Source organism: Suillus fuscotomentosus (genome assembly GCF_016647785.1).
Source record: "Suillus fuscotomentosus strain FC203 chromosome Unknown F5891scaffold_60, whole genome shotgun sequence".
Taxonomy (NCBI): Eukaryota; Fungi; Basidiomycota; class Agaricomycetes; order Boletales; family Suillaceae; genus Suillus; species Suillus fuscotomentosus.
This window is the reverse complement of record NW_024539572.1, coordinates 243,149-263,254: the sequence shown is the minus strand read 5'-3', so window position 1 is coordinate 263,254 and position 20,106 is coordinate 243,149.

Here is a 20,106-nt window from a genome sequence, read left to right as displayed (position 1 = left end):
CCCTCGGGAAAGGACAAGTCTCAGATCTACTCTGTTATTGCTCAGGTCATCTTCGAACATCACGCAAAATATTGGCTGGAATATGCAAACAGTCAGAAGAAATTTTGTGACTCTGTCAACAACCGTATCACAAGGTATGTCATGTTTATATTTTTTGTACTATGCGCTGATAAGATCCTTAGTCTCAAAAACAAATATAAGCCCCTTAAGGCTAAATTCAGCGCAACCGGTGCTGGTGTAGTCCCTCTTGATGACGCCTCCACTAAAAATCTACAAGGTGAGCATTCTTATTTATTTGTTTAGCGGTTTGACCGATTCAAATTTGTAGAAGAAGTCTGTCGCGAATTTCCATGGTACAAGGAACTCGACGCCATCTGGCACTCAAATCCCTCCTTTGCAGCAAAAACTACATCGTCCAAGCCTGGCGTTGACCATGCTGGTGACATGTACGCGCTAGTACGTCCGCGTGGCAGGGCTGGCCCCTCCGCACATACCAGGGGTGCTACCAGGGCTCAGCCCCCCTCTCATGTTCTGCCTCCTCATAGCCGCCCATTTACTGATTCACAAATTGATCCTCGTCTGCTAGCACCTGCTGCTCCCGCTGCTCTCGTTCCTTCGCCTGCTCCCGCTGCTCCCATTCCTTCGCCTGCTCCCGCTGCTCCCATTCCTTCACCTGCTCCCTTTCCTTCTGCTCCTCCCACTGCTCCCACTCCTGCTTTTCCTCATTTCCCTGCTCTTCCTATTCCTCCTGCTCCTCCTGCTCCTCCGGCACCTCCAAATGCCGACTTCGATACCACTATGGGCAATGTTCCTGATCTTGATGACGACGACGACGACGACGACTTATATTCCGCTGCTTTCCGTGCCCCTCTGGGCAATGCACTAGACCACTTGGATGACGACGATATGGACACTGATGCCCCGCACCCTACTTATGACCTTAACAGCCCTCCAAAGGTTGCCGGGAAAAAACGACAACTCCCATCATCGCCGTCTCCTCCTCCTAACCACCCCATCCCTTTTTCAATCACGCAGAAGTCACCCACTCCTTTCTACGACAGCCGTGCAGCATTCGGTGCTCAGGGGCCCTCTGGCTACGACGCACGACGCAGACCTTCGTCTATTGCATCGTCGTCGCCAGGGATGACTCGTAGCTCGTCGACACCTTCGTCGACGACTCACAACACTTCATCGTCAGATTTTCCTGCATCTCCGACCCTCCAGACCTCAATATCAGCGCAACCGAAGACCACAGGGTCGAAGAAGAAGAAAGCAAAGTCCGACATTCAGGAGCAGGTTGAGAGGGTCAATGGTGAGATTGGGAGTATTCAATCGGACATCACATCACGCCATAACCTCAAGCACGAGCGCTTCCTCGCGAAGCTTGATGTGAAGAAGGACTACCATCGCGAGACGAAGAAGTACGAGTATCTTCGCGAGGCGCGCGCACATGAGGCCATGCAAGCTGCCGCCAGCCATCAACGAGAGCAGGAGACCAAGGATGCGGAAATCCGCCTTCGCGAGACAGATGTCCGAGTGCACGAGGCCCAGGCCCTTGCGCTTGACAAGGAGGCAGAGATGTGGCGCCTGAAGATTCAATTTCACCAGATGACGCAGAGCGGTAGTACCGCTTCTGCGTCTGATAGCTGACATGTTTGCTGCTGTTGTTCTCCTTCCTATCATACTGTCCGCTAGCGGCTTATTTTTGTATCATCATTGCTGCTTTCTGCTGTCGCGTTTTTTTGCTGCTGTTGCTATCTGACTTATGAATTTCTTTTGTAGTCTGTTGTTACTTGTTAGATTGATGTTGTACAAGCTGTAATACTAGTAGTACATGTACTATTGGTGAATGTGAACATGGTGCTTTTTTTTTCTGCTGGTACTTGTAAGATTGATGTTACATGTGTTGTACAAGATGTACTACTAGTAGTACATGTATCATTGGTGAATGTGAACATGATGCTTATCCTTCCCTATGCTGTGCTTTTGATCTAGGGCTATCAAAGAGCTGATCCATGAGCCTTGCACGAGTAGCCTGGCCAGGGGTTCCTTCATATGACCTGTCACCCACTGTTTCATTACCCTCTGGATCCTCAATCTCTTGAGGGACAAAAGCTTCACCCTCGGTATGAGCCCACTCCAGAGACTGATCATAGTCTTTATCCTGCTTGTGACGACGAGTTTCAAAGCAGATGATCATGTTGTGCAGGATAAGACAACACTTAATCCAATGCACAGCAACCTGCAAGTCCTTCTCTGTCTGAATATTGATGCAGAGCTCTCTGAGAGACTGGAACCGCCCTTTCAAGACTGCAAATGTATGCTCAACACGCACACGGATCTTTAAATTCATTAATAATAATAAAAAAGCAGAAAATAAAAATACCTTAGAAAGGTGGTAATTAAATGTCCTCTGGTCCTTTGTCAGTCGTCCATTGCGAGGCTTCTTGAAAGGGGGGATACACCATGGCTCCAATGGGTATGCACTGTCTGCCCAAACCCAGTGATCATCTGGGAGAAGATTGGCATGCTCTTCATAGAGGCGAGTGGATCGAAAAGCATATGCATCATGGACACTCCCAGGTTGACCAAGAGAATAATCTACAATCATGAGGTTATGGGGCATGATAACCGCCTAAAATTAAATTAAATTGTTGCCCATGAAAAATAAATAAAAATACATTACTTGACAGCCAAGGGAATACTTAGATTTCCTATCATAAAATGTCTCACCAAAATAAGCAGGTTTGGTGAAAAGATCTATAGTTGAGCCATCAATGGCTAGATAGCCACCCCTCCACTCTGGACAGGTTCGTGTCTCAGCAAAGCGCCGAGCCAGCTCAGTATCCTCAGAGTTATCTTCTGGGAAGAAGATAAACTGATCGTGCTCCTCAAGCAATGCAACCATCACACGATTAGTGCAGTTGACAACCGACCCAACACTCACACCCGCCCATTGTGCGACATCCTCGAGTGAAATGGCATTGCCGTAGTGGCCTGCACGATTTAGAAAAATAGCAAGCTGAATGGAGACAGGGAGCTGAGGATTGTTGGACTGGTTATGGAAGATAGGATGACCGGAGATCTGGTCAAGGATATCGTCAAATATTTCTGGATTGACGCGCAGTTTCTGGCGAAACAAATGAGGCCGGTGTTCCTCATGGTGAACCAGCATATGCAGCTGAGGTGCCCGAGGAGGAGGCTCATCAGGCTTGTGGAATACACGTGCCCTCTCTACCTCATCACGAAGAGCAGCAATTGTGTGCTGGAGCCGGTCGTAACGCACAGCAGCGTCATCTGAGTCGTCAGATTGGTCACTGTGGCTGGAAATATCTGAACTGAGGCCCAAAAGGTGGGACATAGGGGACATAGGGGACATGGGGGATATAGGGGATGGGGAGGCAAAAGCCAGATCTTCCTCATCCGAGGTATAAAGCGAGTTTAAGTCCGAGTCGGTATTAGAGTCTGAGTCGGAGTTGGAGCCCTGGTCATCCAGGAGTATATTCAAATACTGTGAGTTGGCTAATGCCAATGAAGCCTGATCAATGGCACGAAGGAGGTCTTCACGTGTAGACTGAGGAGGCATGGTTGTGACTTGGAACGGGGTGTTTTCTTATCAGTACACTCGAGATCCATCATCCAACTGATTAGGCGGTGTTTAAATCGGAGTTTAAATTTTTACCACGATTAGCGCCAGATGTCATCGCTAGCATCTGCATCCTCCGTGCATTCCGTAGCTCGAATCTCACCATCCCCTTGCCCCTTCCAGCATGATCTTACAGGTGGATAATGGGGAGGTATGCAATGGCGCTGGATGGGAGGTTGAGGATGTAAATGTGAGTAATTTTTCTTCATTTGTGCTCCTGCCCTCTGATCTCATGCTACTGCTGTTGTGTCTCCCAGCCCACATGCCTGCACCTGTGCACTCATACGGCTGTTGTTGTATCTCCCAGCCGGGCCAGCCCCACACACCTGTGTCCATGTTCCCGCCCTTCACACTGCTGTTGTGTCCCTCGCTGTCACGCGTCCAGCGTTCGAATGCCGGATCAAACAGAATCCCCCAACATGTTCGTTATCTCCTAGCACATGCTCCCGCCCTCTTACACTGCTTGTGTCTCCCTCGCTGTCACACATTCAGCGTTCGAACACCGGATCAAACGGAATCCCCTAACTCTACCTCCCAGCTCATGCGCCCGCACTCTCACTCTCTCATACTTCCGTTCTGAATCTCGTGTTTCCCTCACTATCACACATTTCTTTTTTGTTATATCTCGTTCATTAGATACCTAGCTACATCTATATATTTTTGTGTAGTATACATGCCTTAAAATTTGACTAAGTGTTTCCAAGTCCGCTCTGATGCCGCGTGTGCCGTGTGTCTTGATGGCTTTCTGGCCGAGTTTGTTGAAGACTTTAGCGAGTTTGTTAAAGACTTTAGCGAGTTTTTTGAAGCTTTAGCGAGTTTTTTGAAGTGTTCAAAACTTATCGTGAGTAATACTATTGGCCACCCCTTCACAGATACATAAAACTATCTTCGCATTTTCCAATTCATTCAAATCTTTTACCTTGTCTTCGTTCTACTTACGATCACTTTCGCTATCTAACCGACCCCGTCTCACCATATAACTCATCTCGCCAATCCTCTCAGCTCATCCTTGTCCGGCATCAGGTTCAAATTGACATGTAAGTATTACACGTACTTTAGCCAGAACGCTGACATACCACAACTCAATTTTGTTCCTAGATGTCTTCTCTACAGACTCCCGGTCTGATAATGCCTGCCCATGTGCACCCACGCTAATCTGCACGTTCTAATATGGAGTTCGTACCCCAAAAGAATTGGTACAGGTGTTGGGGATAGCTTATTTAGGGCGTCTGGTTTTGAACAACTGTAAGCTGTTTACCCCGTTCCACCACTCTCGGCGACATATGCTAGGCTGACCATCGATACACCGGTGCTCGTGCGTCTGCTATCCTCGAGCATAGCTTTCACACGTCGTAAGTACTTGCATACTCTCGGTCTTCGATCCTCCTTTCACCTTATCTCGTATCTGATCCCCCTCTCAGTGCCATCAGACTCGGAGCCACGTACGTCCATTCCTTGCCTTTTTGTGTGGGGAGTCGAAACAATGTTAATGCTTTCAATCTCCCTGCGCACAAAGGGGTACTTGTAGTGCTGTCCTTTGCATTTATCGTTGGTACGTTCCCCAGTCTTGAGCGCCCCTCCCCTTCCCTGTCGCGAGATTCCTTTAATCATTGATCCACCCATAGACTCATACTTGTCCCGACCCACCCAAAAACAATCAGTTGTATTTCAATGCTCGAGGTAAGCATCTCCACAAAATTTTACTAAGATATACTCTCACTCCCTGTAACTCAGACTCGAATCGTCTAATTTTGCTTTACACAAACAATCGACATTGATATATTTCAGTAATGGGTTCGTTCATGTCAGCAGCAACATCCACAATGACAACTAATCTGGGTATCAGACGATCCAATGACTCGTCGATCTTACACGCTACATTGACTCTTCACGCACGATTCAATAGTACTTCTGTGCCGACCAGTTGGTTGATAGGATGGGGCTCGTAAGATCACGAGGGTCCTGAATGTCAATCGTTTGTGGATTAAGCGGTGCTATGACGCTACTAGTACTGTGATCAAATTCAGATCGCTCTAGCTAGCCGTCGATCGATATCTCTGTCAACGGAAACTTTAATGCACTGTTGCAAGATATGGGTAAGCTAAGGTGAGTTTTTGTCTAAGTCGATTATATAAACACTAGTGACCTTCAATCCGTTCTGCTCATATCAGCGATACTACGTTCATTTAGACCTAATGCGCGTCTTCCAGGATTCGCATTCATCCAGCCTGGCATCTATTCTGGGCAATCAGTCCTGCTTTCATCTATCATGCTTCATGCTTCCTTCGCGTCGATACCTGGAATGTCATCGATATCAGTCACCGGCACCCACAAGTTATTTTCCTAATTGGTCGTTCCACATGCGAGATGGCATGCGAATGGGTGTATGTATGCATATTGTGCATGCATGTCTGTATCTCGTTCGTTGCCTTACTCTGATTGTCATGCTTAGCAGGGGTTCCAACAGAATATCATGGACTCTACCTCTGCTCTCCTGCCAACTCCGCACCCTTCCTGGCCCTGCTTTCCTGCTAACCCCGTCTCCTCAAACCCTTACTTGAGCCTCCCGTTACTTGGTGCAAGCATGAGTGAGTAGCTACTCCAGTGGTGTGGGTTGACCTCTAAACCTGTCAAATATACTTCGAAACATCATATATTGAACGAATACCACGAAGGATCCTCCACTAGATTTCTCCTTCTTACAGACCACTCGACAAGCGTGTCCCTACACAATACTGCTAGTTGATATATGTATACGTTCCTGGAAGACAATCGAATTCATGCTAGTTTCTGGGTCGGAGTCAACCACAAGTTTTGCATGATACTCTCGAACGCTAAGGATGAGGCGTGGTCCCAACACAAACATCTGCACGAGCAATAAAATTGGAAGACCACCGCTGAGTATCTGAATTGCAATAGAATCTGAATTCTACAGAAATGGTGAGCAATGGCTACACGCAGATGTTGGCGACAGGTCGGCGCACCAAGATTTCTGGAGAGAGCAAAGAAATTTGGAGGCAAGAGACATACATAAAGCTAGCATGTGCGGAACTTGAGCAGAAAAAGATAACCCATCTACATTACAAGCTTACCTTGCAAAATAAAGCACGTGAGATTGTATCAGCACTCTGAAATAGTCCCCGATGGTCGATCCTGTCGATGGGCCGAGTCGTCGCAGGTAATGGAAGTGTTTCACAGTAATCCAGACTGAAAGACACAGTTTGATGACCTCCCAAACAGTGTAGAGCGTCCAAAAAATTGAGTTCAGAAGGATGACGTCCCCTTCATATCCTCGGAGGCACATATACGTGCCAGAGAGCATCAGCTCCTCTGACATCAGTTAAATGAGGCATGTTCTTCAATTTAACAATTTAAGCTTGCCTACTAGAATCTCCTTGAGTGCTATTGCCAAGATCACTCCGCGGGCGATATTTACAGCCAGGGAGATAATAACAAGGAGCATAAGCATCTTTCTAGATCCCTGATACATGGCATGCAACCGAGTAATCATGATGACTTGCATCGCATTTCAGTCCATTCAATATGACTGAGGCATCACAGCTGGGTAACTCACCATCCAACATGGCAGTTACTGGCACACCTATCCCGCTTATTGTGTAGTATATAACATTGCCTGAAACACTCGATTAGTGAACGCTAGTATCAAACACTCCGACTTACACCTATTGACTCGATATGATGAGTCAAGTTCAATGGTTAGAATCTTACCCACCCCTACATATGAGTGTATTCATCGGATTGGAATGTGATAATTGCGTAATACTCACTGCATCTGTGAGTGAGACAAATGGCATCCATTCTGTGTGCCACCGGTCAGAAGAGTCGAACACAGTGCATGAGACATACCCATAACGATGGCACTAATCGTCAAAGATGACTCCTATCAGCACGGTACCAATCTGTTGGTCTCGATACATACACAGAATACGGTATTCCAATATAGCGTATCTAGAACATTTTGGGGTCAGCGCAACGTGTCCACCATGTTAAAGCACAACATGAGGTACTGACAATCAAATGCAGCAAAGTCATGAGAGACCAGCGTTGTCTCTGTCGCGAATTCATTGCATTTTCTTGTTGCCTTCCGGTACGGGACTCGTCACTCACCCAAATGAGTTCAATCTATGGCACCATTCTTAGCAAGTTAGCTACTCCAACGATAACATCGACGTACCTCTTGTCCGAGTGTTAAGACTGGAAATGTCATGAGAATACCAGCGATTTTTGAATACTGTCCTGCTCACCCCAATCGTATACCACCACGGCGCCCGCAGCAACTGCGAAACTGCATGTCAACTTTAGGTCTAGACACCTTGATGCGACGAACCTATCCAATAACTTAAACCAATGTTCAAATTGATTATCGGCCATGAACTGGGATCATTTGAGACTATGACCGCCATATTCAAGGATGAGTGTGAGTAAATGGGGAATGTTGGTGGTGTATAACGATAACATTCATGTTAGATATGCTACCGTTCAGCGCTTGTATCGCCAAAATTAGCATGATGGACATTTGATCTTACCTCATGACCCTTGATCAGGTGAAGTAAGCATCAGTGAACCGGTGAAAAAATGACAAGGGTATTTAACTTAAGCGATATATTGTAGACCACCACAAAAATCTGCGTATATCGGCTGCCTATTTTCATATGGGAATGTTTGTTGTTATCGAGGAAAGACTCACTTGAATGAGACCAACGAAAAATGAAGCGGCACATGTAAATATCAGCCAGAGGGGCGGGTTGAAATGCGTTAAGGTGAAGGACAGTCAACGACACTGAATAGTGGTGCTGATTTGTGTCGTTTGGTCTTGAAGTATTTCGCTGCTAGCGGACAATAGTATTACAGTGCGATAGCAAGACTGTGCTTGATTACAATAGTCATGGCTACGTACCAGGGACTCACTGGTCTACTGATGGTAGTCTTCTACTCGCTGCGCTACCTTCGGTGTTTGCCGAAAGTCGAGAAATGAACCCTACTAAACTGTGCTCCGAGTCAGTACTTATTGGTCGTTACAACAGCTCACATACGAGACATCACGATGCCCTTCAACGTTCCTGCAAAATACCCTCAAATTTCCCCATTTCCCACATTCTATCATTCACCAATTGATCATTTGCTTACTGTACATGCCTGTATCTCGTTCGGTGCTTTACTTTGATAGTCGTGCTTACCGAGGGTTCCAACAGAGTATCGCAGTCGATGCCTCATTAGTAGTTTGATAGGTACGCTTGAGGTCTTCTGACTTGGACCTTCGATTTTCTTATTCTCCACTCATCACTCAGCAGACCCCATATCCTTGTCATGCTCATACGCGAGAGAGACGTACAGTCAAGCCATGAGTCTACGTGATTCATTCATTTCATTCGCCGTAGCCCGTTGCATGGAGAAAATTGTATCTGAGCACTGATGAGTTACCAGGCATCTGGCTTCACGATTCGTAGTATTTATATGTCCAGACAGTGGACCACCAACGCGCAAAATTAGAATCAACTGTCAAGGCATGTTCACTAATTCTCGTTGTATTTTAACATTGGGTATCAAGAACCAGTTTGGTTGCTAGACGCTCCGGATAATTTCACCTTGCCACTTAGTTCAAGCGCGGGTACTTCGAAACTTCATATGTTAAATAAATACCACAACAGATCCTCCATGAAATTTCTCATCTCTGCAGACCACTCGACAAGCATTTCCCTACACAGTACTACTAGTCGATACATGTACACGCTCCTGGAAGACAATCGAACTCCTGCTAGCTTCTGTGTTGGAGTCTGCCATGAGTTTGGCGTGGTACTCTCGAACGCTCAGGATGAGGCGTGGTCCCAGCACAAACAACTGCGCGACCAATAAAACTTGAACATCACCACTGAGTATCGCAACTCCAATAGAATTCGTATTCTACAGAAATGATGAGCAGTGGTTACACGCAGATGTCAGCAACAGGTCAGCGCACCAAGGTTTCTGGAGAGATATAAACAAGCAGAAGACAAAAGAAAAAGCTAACCATGTACGGAACTTGAGCAGAAAAATATAATCACGTTCACATTACAAGCTCACCTTGCAAAATAGAGAACGTGAAATTGTATCAGCACTCTGAAACAGTCCCCGATGGTCGATCCTGTCGATCGGCCGAGTCGTCGCAGGTTACGGAAATGTTTCGCAGCAATCCAGAGTGAAAGACATAGTGCGAGGACCTCCCAAACAGTGTTAAGCATCCAAACCATTGAATACAGAAGCTGCTCGTCCCCACTCATTCCATAATTGCACACATACGTGCCAGAGAGTATCAACTCCTCTGGTGTTTATCCAATCAGCCGTGTCCTGTAAGTCAACAAGTGGAGCGTACCCCCTACAGTATGCTTTAGTATTATTACTGTGATCACTCCGCAGGCGATGTTCACAACCAGGAACATAATAACAAGGAAGATAAGCATCTTTCTGGATCCCTGATACATCGCATGCAACCGAGCAACCATGATGACTTGCATTGTGTCAGTCAAGTCAACATCACAGAGGTATTGCACCCGGGTGACTCACCGCCTAACATGGCAGTCACGACCTCATTTGTCCAACTTACTGCGGAGTACGTGATAGTGCCTAAAACTCCCAATTAGTGAATGCCCTCGCACTAGTATTAAAGACTCGGACTTACATCTAGTATCGAGTCATTATGTTGAGCCAAGTTGAATGGTTGGAATCTCACTTACCCCTACACATGAGCGTATTGATTGAATGGGCATGGGATGCTTGCAGAATACTTACTGCATCTGTCAGCGATACCGATGGCATATTTTCTGTGTCTCGCCGGTCAGAAAACTGAAATACAGCGCATATGAGACATACCCAGAAGAGTAACACTAGTTGTCAGAGATGAGCGATTAGCACAGTGCAAAGTTGTTGGTCTCGACACATACACAGAAAACGGGATTCCCATATAGCGTATCTAGAACATTTTGAAGTCAGCACAAGTTGCCCACCACGCTAAAGCACAACATGAGGTACGAACAATCAAATACAGCACACTCATAAGAGACCAGCGTTGTCTCTGTCGCGAATTTATTGCATGCTCTTATTTTCTTCTGATACGGGACTCTTGTCACTCACCCAGATGAGTTCAATCTATGGCACCATGATTCTTAGCGAGTTGGCTGCTCCGGCGATAACGTCGACGTACCTCTTGTCCGAGTGTTATGACTGGAAATATCATGAGAATATCAACGATTTTCGAACACTGGCCTGCTCACCCCAATCATATACTACCACAACGCAGGCAGCAACTGCGAAATGGCAAGTTAGTGTTAGATCGAGACATCATGATGTGACGAACATATCCAATAGCTGGAAATAATATTCAAATTGATCTGCGGCCACCAACTGGGATCATTTGAGACGAATGTCATGTTCGAGAGATGGGTGAGCGAGTGAGAAATGTCAGTGGTGCATGAAGATAGCGTGTGTTGTAGATATACCACCGTTCGGCGCTTGTATCACTAAAATTAGCATGATGGAGATGTAAATTTGATCTCGCCTCAGGAATCCAGTGCCCAAGTTGCTCAGGTGAAGTAAACATCAGTTAACCGGTGAACAAATGATTATCAAGGGTATTCAAAGCCATATATTGTAGACATCAGTGATCACAAAAATCTTCGTAAATCTGCTGCCTGTTTTTATGAGAATGTTTGTCGTCATTGAGAAAAGACTCACTTGAATGAAACCAACACAAAATGAAGCAGCACATGTTCATAGGAACCCAGACTCAGAGGGGGAGGTTGGAATGCGTTAAGGTGAAGGACAGTTCAGCGACGTTGAATAGTGGTGCTGATTTGTGTCGTTTGGTCTTCAAGAAGTATTTCGCTGCTAGCGGAGAATAGTAATACAGTGCGATAACAAGATTGCGCTTGACTACAATAGTCATGGCTACAATACCAGGGACTCACTGGTTTACTGATGGCGTAGTCTTTGATCTAAACTAGCTCAACTACAATGCTGCGCTACCTTCGGTGTTTGCCGAAAGTCGAACTCAGCTACTAACACCTGAGACACGGCCGAATAAGAGGATGTGACAGATCCTATTCAAATTGAACAACAAATTTTTAATACGCAAAAGGATATAGGTTGCGTCAAGAGTCGTGATCAAAGTCTGATAATGTTCACAATTAGATTACAACTCACATTCATAATCAAATGGGGAATATGCATGAACTAAAATGCTCAATTTGTCGGCATCAGTTTGTTTTATTGTCAGATTTATAATGAAATCATGAAAATAATGGGTATATGTGCCCAATACATATTCATATATAAATAATAGATATGTCGCATTATCAGATAAGTAATAAATTTAAACTCTGTTTGAAATCGGGTGAGAGGACAGAGTGCGACTATGTTGGGTGGGCAGAGATAGGAAAAATTACGAATATGTACAAGGATATGCCTAGGAGTTGGATCCGGGCAACGATCCTAAAAATGTGGGCAAGTCATATGAGTGATCCACTGAGCGGGGTGATCAGGCCAGGGGTCGGTACGGTACTGTGATCATTTTGGACTTGAGTAGGGGGACGATATGGAGAAGATGCTAAGACTTACCTTCTGTAAGTGATGGTGTTTGGGCAACCTTGAGCGGATGCACTTTGACGACATAAGTCATCGGTCGGATTCCTGGATGCGATCGGAGGCCGTCAAGTGGGCGCAAACACAAATGAAAGCCTAGATTTCTATACCAAATATTGTTACGCACTCAAATAGATCTGTTATGCGGAGCCCTGAGAGGGGCGTCGTCCGCTAACGTTCGTGACGTAACCGGAAGGGTCCGGTGTAGCGACTGAGACTGGCGACGTCGAGTCGGCAGATATCAGAGACGCGCGTGTCACGTGACTTCTAAGACGGATGTCTTCAAAGTCACTGACAATCTCAAAGTAAGGACAGTCTTGTCCGAACGATGAGGTAGTCGATCGAGGTAGACTTAGGCGCGATGAGCACCTAAGAAAAGATACTAGAGACTGAAGCTGAGGGGGCTTCAGAGGAAAGTATGTTCGAGGGAAGATTGAGTAGATTCAAGTTAGGGAATCTAGTACAGAGTGACCGACTACTTATACTAAGTGGAAAGGGTTAAGGGCAAGGCTACCATACTGTAGGTAAGGGCAAAGGGGAAACGGAAAGGGTATAGGTACGATGGTGGCAGAGCCTGATTAGTGATGTAAGGTCGAATGCGGAATGAGACCGAGAAACGTTGGAACGAGCCAACGGTAAATGATACAATGTGCATCATGCACGAGTCAAAGGAAAGATAAGACAAGATAAGGAAAGCCACATTGGTGGCACGAGTCAGAACGAGTCATAGCCCGAAGGCACGTGCGCACGTTGGTGCGATGGGAGGGGGATGAGGGACGGGAACGGTCCCGAGGATCCGGTCAACGGATAGTCGGTAGAGAAGTGCGAGCCGGAGGCATACGAGGGCGAGGACGAAGGGGAAAAATGATAGGGGGGCCATGTAGCCGATGTTACTTGTAACATTACCCCCGTTTCAAGGTAGAGTTCCACGAACTCTTTAATCGTCGTCCAAAGGAACGTAGTCGTCCTGGTTGTTATACCATGCGGGGTCGAAGTCGAGGTCTTCGAGCCAGGAGGCGGCTTCGATTGCATTCTCTTCGCGTTCTTGCTCAAGGCGAGCAGCGTCCTGGTCATACGCAGCTTCGAGCTGCTGCATGTCCCTGTAGAACCGGTCGGAAGAGGTTCCACGACGAAGGATCTTCCTGCCGTCAAGTCGGGGGCAGAAAGGAGTGAGATGTTTTGGGGCAAATTGCCCACAAATGCGGCAGAAGTATTGTGCGCAGTGTTTCTGTTTGTGTCCGTAGACACGGCACTGGCGGCAGACAACGTTGCTGCAGTAGACCTGGGTGGTCTCGGTGGCATCACGACGCGCGTCGTTGATGGCGTCTTCCTGGGCTTCCTCGCGAGGATAGTGCCTAGTGAAGTTCTGGGTGCGCGGTCGATGCGCATGGGAGAGGGGTAGTCCTAGGGACAGGATGGATCGTGCACGAGCACGGTGATTTCGGCGTTGCGGAGTGGGAAGGGGTTCCGGAGAACCAATAGAGAGGTGTGGGACCGTCTCGGTGGGTACCCAATCGTCGGGGTTGAGAACGGGTGATGCGGGAGGGCATTCATCCAGCTCTGGGATGATGATAGAGATGGTGTCGGCATCGAGGATGGGGGAGGGGTTACGTGGGGCGTAGAGCTCGCGTTCGTATTCGTTATAGAGACGGTCGATCTCGGGGTTGGTCAACTGGGTGACGTTGGGGATCTGCTCTGGTGATTCAGAGCGAGGTAGTTGGGGAAGGAAGGGGGTCGGAGCTCTGTCATAGACAGCACGCTCGACGACTGCAAGCGGGTCGGGAGGGGGATTAAATGCCCGCTCCTCCTCGACGGCCATGACGGCGGCATGGAAGTTCCTAAGTTCAAACAGATTTAGCAAGGCTCGTTTGATCTTGCCTTGGTTGTATCTGGTCGAGACAGTGGATAGGGAAGTTTCCCTAGCCAGGTCAATCCTGGCGATATCGCCGGTGAGGGCATCGGTGGCCCTGAAGGCCTGAACGAGGTTCATGGTTATGTCGTCGTTGGTGCGGTTAAGATAGTTGTCGAGTCGGATTGCATACTGGGGATCGCAGATGACTGCTTCCCAGTAGGCCCGTTGCCTGTCTTGGACAACTGAGCGAAGGGATGGTCGTCGGAAGACGGTGTAGGAGGGCCTATCATGGCCATGCGTTGGCTGGCTCGTCGGGTCGGGGTCGGAGGCAGATGCATGAGAGGTAGCGGATCGGTGCGAGGAAACAGACGACACTGAGGCCGACATAGTGGAGCGTCTTTCCTTGGGTAGTGGCGTAGGTGGGGTATTGGGTAGTGGGTCTCTGTTTGTCGACGGGTGTGGATTTCGTGGGGCGGTGGCGATTGCGGATTCGTTGGCGATGGAAGGCTTTGGTATCGGTGTGGATGGGTTCGCTGGTGGGGTCAGCCCTAGTGTAGTGAGGGCGGTAGGAGAAGTTGCGGTGGCGGTTGTTGATCAACATGAGATGGCGATTGAAGCGATCTTGAGTCGCTTCTTATACGCCTTCAGGAGCTCCGCTGCGGACTTCAATTCTGTTTCGGGGAGCCACGTTCGTTCGGAGGCAGGATAGCCAACCCAAGACACGAGGTACCGGCGACGCGATCCGGTACCCTTGTGTTGGAGGATAGCTTCCACTTCGTAGTGTTCCTCTCCATCGATAAGATCAGGAGGAGGTTCGGTGAAATTCGGTCCATGCACGTCTGTCTCCTGATAGGAGGAAAGTTCCGAGGCATGGAACGTGGGGTGGATACGCCAGCTGGCAGGCAGCTTGAGCTGGAACGTGATGGGGGAGAGGACCTTCTGGATTGGGAAGGGTCCATATCGTTTCGGGGCGAGTTTCCTAGAAGGGAATCCGGTGATCAGGTTCGTGGCGGATAGCCATACCTTATCACCAACGTTCCATGGCTTGTAACGCTGGCCATAGGAATGATCAGCCATGCGTTGCTGCGCGAGGCTGTGGCATGCAAGGGCTTCTTCGCGGATTTTGGCAAGTGATTTGACTCGGTCTTCGGCGGTTGGTAGGGTAGAGTCGGGGAAGAGATGGGGGATGCCTCGTGGTTCGTAGCCCATCATGAGATAGAAGGGAGAGGCATTTCTGGCAGAGTGTCGTCGGGAGTTATGAACAAATTCGGCCATAGGCAAGTGCTTTGCCCATTCGGAGGGAGTCGTCCGGCAGTAGATCCGGAGGTAGGTTTCGAGCTCTTGGTTGAGCCGTTCGGTCTGGCCATCTGTCTGAGGGTGATAGGCAGTGGAAAGTGCGACTTGGTAGTCGAGGAGTCGTCCTAGCTCTTTTGCTAGCTTCGAGGCGAATTGGGGGCCTCGGTCCGAGATGATCTTGTCATAGAGTCCGAAGCGCATGAACACTTTCTTGAAGAAAAGTTCGGCTACTCCTTCCGCTGTGATGGTTTTTCTGCAAGGGCAGAGAATTACCCCCTTCGTAAGCCCATGGTCTACCACGACCATGACAGAATCGTAGCCGGCGCTCTCGGGGAGGTCGGTGATTAAATCAACCGAGACCTGAGCGAAGGGCCGGAGGGCCGAGGAGGGTATCGGGGTGAGAGGAGGTGTCGTGGGGTGGGTGTTAACCTTCATCTGCTGGCACATGGCGCAGCCATCGACGTATTTCCTAATGAAGGAGCCCATTCCGGGCCACCAGTAGGATTTCTTGACGTTCCATTCGGTACCGGAACGCCCGGGGTGCCCGGCAGTTGGGTGATCGTGATGTAGAGACAACACGCGATGCCGGAGGTCGGGGGGAACGTAGGCACGATCCTTATAGAAGAGAACACCATCGGTGAACCTCCAATCGGAAAGTGCAGACTTCATGGGGGGTGCGCACACCCCGGAAAGGGCGTCCAAGGCTGTTTTCACAGTCTGGTCGGAGGGGTCGTCAGAGAGTCATTGAAACTCGTCTGCGAGTTCAGCGTCGATTAGACGGGTGAACAGGGTGTCGGGGAGGAGGATACGATCCTCGTTATCCTGACCAGCTATAGCGTGGTCCGGACGGCGGGACAAGGCATCCGGTGCAGCGAGCTTTGTTCCAGGAACATGGTGAAGTTCCAGATCAAAGTTGGTGAGCGTGAGGTGCCACCGGGCCTGTCGTCGGGTGAGTCGTTGCGCGGAGCGGAAATAGATCAGGTTCTTGTGATCCGTGAAGACAATGACTGGGTGAGGGTTTCCTTCGAGGAAGTGCCTCCAAGCCTGAAGGGCTCGGATGATGGCAAGGAGTTCTCGGTCGTAGATCTCGTAGTTCCGTTCGGCCGCGTTGAGGGACTGGGAGAGGTAGCCGCAGGGGTGGTAATCCCCATTGCTATCCGTCTGGAGCAAGACTGCTCCGGTCGCGAAGAGCGAGGCGTCAGTTGCAAGTGCAAACTGTCGCGAGGAGTCGGGGTTCTGCAGAACCGGTTCGGTGGTGAAAAGCTTCTTCAGATGCTGGAATGAAGCCTCGGTAGAATCGGACCAAGAGAAGGGGATCTCCTTCTTGGTTAGATCGAGGAGAGGGCGTGCGATGTCAGAGTAGTGGGGAATGAAATGACGGTAGAAGTTGCAGAATCCAAGAAAGGACCGCACGTCCTTGACCGAAGAGGGTTGTTGCCATTCGCTGATGCCTTTCAGCTTGGCAGTGTCCATAGCGACCTGTCCAGGTCGAATGATCATACCGAGGTACTCGACTTCTTGAGAGTCGAAAGTACATTTCTCGGGTTTGAGGAAGAGAGACTCTTTGCGGAGTTTCTCCAACACTCGGCGGGTCCTTTGCCGGTGTTCGTCCAGGTTATCAGAAAAGATCAGGATGTCGTCCATATAGACGATTAACCATCCTTCGTTCAGTTCTTCTGAAAATGTCTGGTTCATGTAAGCTTGGAAGGTGGCAGGTGAATTGCACAATCCGAAAAACATTACCTTGGGCTCGAAGAGCCCGTATGAGGTGGAGAACGCGGCTTTCCACCTGTCGTCGGGATGAATGAGGATATTGTTATATCCTGATCGTACGTCGACCTTTGTGAACCATTGCGCCTTGTTGAGTTTCGCAAGCAAGGGTGGTATCAAAGGGAGTGGGTACGCGTTCTTGATCGTCCATTCGTTGATGTATCGGTAGTCCTGGCAGGGGCGGAGAGAACCGTCCTTCTTGCCGACAAAGAAGAATCCAGCAGCTTGAGGAGACTTCGAGGATTGGATGAAATCTTTGGCGAGGTGTTCGTCCAAAAATGCTTTGACAGCATCGGTTTCCTTCGGTGAGAGCGGGTAGGCTCGAGAAGACTTCGGAATGAAGCCTTCCTTCGTTTCGATTTTGTGGTCTACTCCCGGCCGTGAGGGGGGGAGTTTGTTCAGACCGTCCTTTGCAAAGATGTCAGCAAAATCATGAAGATAGGAAGGTACCAGTTCTTCAAATGATTTCTTCTTCTTCTCCTGCGCGTCCTCCATAGCAAATTCTTGAGCTTTGTTGGAGGTCTTCGTGTAGTCCTGCTGAGAAGCGAGGATCCAGAGGTTCCGGAGAGGTTTTGCTCGTTTATGGAGAGCCCTCCGGATTTCTTTCTTCGAGGTCCCGTCCTTGGTGAGCGGAGTGTCGAAAGAGATGTTCTCGATGATCCGGACGGATGTTCCGTCCGAAGCATATTCCACTAGAACTTCATCGTCAGTGAGGGGATAAGTGGAGATCTCCTCAACTTTATCCGCGAGATGGGTCTGTCCGACCCAGACATCGTCCATGGTATTGAAGTCGGTGTCTTCGAAGGGCACGATGATTGGCGCCGTCTTCTTCTTGTTACGCTTCTTGCGTTTCTTGATTTCCTCGAGGCAATGTTGAGTGCCTTTGGGGAGTCGCTTGAGGGGCGAAAAGTCCTCGTCGTCGAGCTCTTCTAGGACAGCCTTTTCTCCGCGAAAGAGATATGGCTTGGCCTTGCTTTCTCGCCGGGAGGCGTTGAGTTCCCTCTCCACCTCCTTTGACCTATTGGTCGCGGGCAGGGAGATCGTGTTGGCCTTCCAGTCGATATTGGGCATCATGGCACTAAGCCAAGGTTTTCCAAAAAGTAGATCATCATGCTTGGAAAGTTTCGTTACGTTGAACTTTCCATACATAAGTCTCCGATCGAGACGAATGAATAGCATGCAGTATTGGGTTACCTGTCCTGCCGAGGACGGGCTTCCGTCTACTGTGGTGATCCGGAAGGGTTTCTTGAGTAGGTGGGTCCGGATCCCATTTCGCTTGACGAAGTCATAGCTAATGAAGGTCCCACCTGCCCCTGAGTCGATGATGGCGGTCGACTGAACGGTTTTGGCACTGCAAGAAGAGAAAAGTGTCACCGGGACACGAAACTCGTTGGATTTACCAACAGCTTTAGTATACAATGCACAGATAGAGGGAATTGACCGTTCGACAAGCCCTCTCTTTAAAAATCCTTTCTTTTGACAAGGTTGACTTCCATGTCTTCCTCGTCAGAAGACTCGTCAAGCTGGCGGACGCCAGACTTGCTTGGCTTCTTGCCTTTGTCTTCTTCGTCGTTCTTGTCTCCTCGGCGCACCTTCGGGTGGAACCGGGAGTCGTTTGCTTGATGGCCCTTCTCCTTGCATTTGAAGCAAAGGCCTTTATCGAAGCACTTCTGTCGTTCCTCAGGCGTGAGGGAACGATCAACGTCCATAGCATCAGGATCGCGTTGGCGGACCTGAGGCTTGGGGACGTGCCGGTGCCCGGAAGGGCGTACCGATCTGTTGTTGGACACAACTGCTCTTGATCGCTTGTAGTTGGCTTCCAACTGTGTCGCGGCAGTGTACCATTTATCGATGGTGTTGGGGACGACCTCCTTCGTGTAGATGGCGGTTCGAAGTCCTGGTTTCAACCCTCGTTCGAAGAAGTGGATGAGGGCGACGTCCTGCTTGAGACTAGCAGTGGACGACAGGGTTTTGAACGTCGCGATGTAGGGCATCACGTCGCCAGTTTGGGTCAAACCATGAAGCTTGGTTAGAGCCTCAGTCATCCGGTCGACCGGGTGGAAGGATTCAGTGAAAGCCTTCCTGAAGTCCTTCCAGCTACCGAAGTCGACGGGAGTTTTGTCGAAGGCTGCTCGGTAGAAGGTGTCAGCCCAGACGCGGGCGTCTCCATCGTTCATATACTGGAGTGCAACAGCGACCTTGGTTTGGTCGGAGCTGTAGATCGTCGAGTTGATGAGGAAGTATGTCTCCACCGAGTACATCCAGCGCTCGGCATCATCGATGTTTCCATTATAGTTCTGTGGTACTCCAGCCTTTAGTTCAGGCCTGGATACGACCACTGTCGGTTGTGGGGTGGGGCCTCCGGACATTCTTGTTCCAGGGTTCGAGTTGAGGTTACCGTACGGTTGTTCGTCGGGAAACTCGTCGGAGGACGTATGGTCTTCTTCCGATTCTTCTTCTTCGGAGTCCGGAGTGTTGGGATCGTGTTCCCAAGGATACTTCGGGGTCCAGGTAGTCGTGGTGTCTGTCGGTTAATGGCCGTGCGGATGGCAGGGCGCAAAAAAAAGGGAAACTTGAATCTTTTGTTACGCACTCAAATAGATCTGTTATGCGGAGCCCTGAGAGGGGCGTCGTCCGCTAACGTTCGTGACGTAACCGGAAGGGTCCGGTGTAGCGACTGAGACTGGCGACGTCGAGTCGGCAGATATCAGAGACGCGCGTGTCACGTGACTTCTAAGACGGATGTCTTCAAAGTCACTGACAATCTCAAAGTAAGGACAGTCTTGTCCGAACGATGAGGTAGTCGATCGAGGTAGACTTAGGCGCGATGAGCACCTAAGAAAAGATACTAGAGACTGAAGCTGAGGGGGCTTCAGAGGAAAGTATGTTCGAGGGAAGATTGAGTAGA